Here is a 2,843-nt window from a genome sequence, read left to right as displayed (position 1 = left end):
TCATAGTGGCATTAATCCACTCATGAGGCTGGAGCCCTCATGACCTAAGCATTAGGTCTTCCCACACCACAGTGTTGCACTGGGGTTTAAGTTTCCATCACGTGAAATCTGGAGGCAATAAAAATATTCAAACCAGAGCACAGTCTGAGGGAGGACTACAGTATTATACTGGCAATACACTGGGATGCCTGGGCAACCTGTACCATGGAAAGCAATGGCAAGTGCCATAAGCAGAAGCAAAGCATGTAGCTTAACAAACACCACTGCAGAGCAATGTGTTCAAAACTTTGAAATTCTTAAGAACTGGGCCAAAGCCAGGCACTGGTGACTCACGCCTGTAATCCTAGTTACTCAGGAGACAGAGATCAGGAGGAACACGGTTCGAAGCCAGCCCAGGCAAATAGTTCTGGAGATCCTATCTCCAAAAAACCCTTCGCAAAAAAAGGTCTGGTAGAGTGGTTCAAGGTATAGGCCCTGAGTTCAAGCCCCAGTACTACAAAAAAAAAAAAAAAAAAAAGAACTGGGCCAAAATTTTTGTCACCTTGTATTCTAGTGACTGGCAGAGAGGATGTATTCAAAATATATTTAATAAATCAATAGCATAGAACATATTTAAGCAGTAGCTACTTAGCAGGAACTGTATATAGGTTTTCAAGTTTCTTTGGAATGTGAATGATTAGGGTACTTAGCAAGCCGATGACTGAGGATATCTAACATAGCACATCAACTCCCTGAGACAGTTGGATCTGATTTGAACACTGGGTCATAATGCACGGGACTAAGGAAAACAAATCAAAGTCAAAGAGTTGTCCTGGTGGGAGACTAACTATTCTAACCTTCCATTTTTCTCTGAGTCTGCAATCTAGAATCTTTAGGCAAGATGAACTTTGTGCCTTCACTATGCATGCATATAGACCACTCCAGAGTGTTCTACTTGCCCTCTCAAGTCCACTAGGGCCAAGGCCACTGGCCGATCACAATCTCATTTCCTCTTCATCCTGAGAAAAGAGAGAGTCCACATCTTCCAGTCTCCTTTGAGTTAAAGGTGGCCACAGGCCTGAGTTCGAACCAATGGAAAAATGAGAAGATGTGATATGTGCCACTTTCAGTCTTGCAACAATTCTCCCACGTGCAATCTCCCTCCATCTTTCTTCATCTGCACACTCGGGGCACTGCTGGTAGCTATAAATTGAAGGTGGCGGAGCCCATAGCTCCCTGACTTCCTGCATCCTTTCTACTCGGTGGGTACTCAGTAGGCTTGAGATGAAATAGAAATAAACTTTTATTGTGTTAAGCTGTTACAGCAGCTCACATACCTTAAGTCCTACATTAACCTTGTTTTGTCTTCCTCTACAGCTTCTTTCTCTTCACTTTATTCTCTGAAGTGGTAAAGACTCGGAGATGCAGGTGAGAACATTACCAAGGTGATTAGACTGCTGGGTGGTGAAGCTAGACTTCTCAAGTGGCCTTAGTCTCTCTTCTGCCTGAAATGTCATTCTTGGAGTGTCCTCACTCCTGAAGCAGATGGAGGAGTAGGGTAGCTGGTTCCAAAGTTTTGTAACAGAAGAGCCAACATATAAGCCTCAGGTCCTCCCTGCAGCAAACAACCCTTGCCACTTCCTAGTTTTCCTTGTATACCAGCTCTTCCACCATTTTCCACAGTTTATGAAAGGTGGAGAAGGAAGACTCGGATCCCCTCGTTTGGCTGCAACCATAAGACTAAATGCCTTGGTCTTCTATCTTCTTCTGTCCCTCTCATATTTTAAGAGTCACCAGCAATCTCTCACAATATAACTATATATAAGAAAGCAAATTGTAAGCATATGGTTTGATTGGAGTGCTGGTTTGGACACTTCAATTTTCCCTTCTTCTTGTTTAGATTTTCCTGGTTCTGCATCCTCTCTGCTAAGTGGCTGAAGTTCACTGTTTTCTAATAGTCTTCCAACTGTGCTAAGTCTATATGAGGTCCTAAGTCTTTCTCTCTTTCCTTGTTGGACATGCCTTTCCATTTTCATACCAAACCAAAACCTCTGCCTTTCCCCAAGATGCTGATTACTTCCAAGTTACAGATCAAATAGACAATGATCTTGACTCCATTTCAAGATAGCAAGTCTGTTCTTCAATTTTTGTACCTCTCCCAAGTTAACCCTTTTGGGGACTTCTGCTCTAACAGTCTGTAATATGTGCCCCAATTTCTGGTCTTCTCTTGCTCCTCAGGAGTAGAGCTCTGTAGCCATCTAAAATAAAACTGTATGTGATAGATCACCTTGCAGGTGGATATTACCAAAAGACTAAGTTCTCACAGATGGACTAGAAGTAATGAGTGACTGCCATCTTGGATCATGATACAAACTTGACAGCAGAGTCATGCAGGACAGAGTAACCAAACAGGAGCTCAGGTCCCTGATATTCCATTGGAGCCATAGATGAACATGACCAATTTCTAGACTTTCACTTGAGAGAATAATAAGCCTCAAACTTGTTTAATTTACCATTATGTTGGGTTATCTGGCAATTATAGTTAAATGAATTCTTTTAAACTACTCATCTCTGATAGTAAAAGTTAACCAATTGTTTAATTGTTTTCCTCCTTCCCCCTCTCTCTTCCGTCCTCACAGTCTGTCTCCCACCCTTCCTTCTTTCTCCTCTTTTGGAATCATATTACACTAAAACAGGGAGATCTGACTTGTTAACTCACACCAGCCCCCATCCCTGAATTTCACAGTAGGGAAACTGAGAACCCCAGAGAAAAAGACTTGCTGAAGAGGACTGAGCCAAGGGCACAAAACCAGGACTCCTGAATCTCTGGACCTATTCTTCTGCTACTCCAAACACCTGTCTTT

Source organism: Castor canadensis, chromosome 11 (genome assembly GCF_047511655.1).
Source record: "Castor canadensis chromosome 11, mCasCan1.hap1v2, whole genome shotgun sequence".
Lineage (NCBI taxonomy): Eukaryota > Metazoa > Chordata > Mammalia > Rodentia > Castoridae > Castor > Castor canadensis.
Note: the sequence above shows the minus strand (reverse complement) of the source record.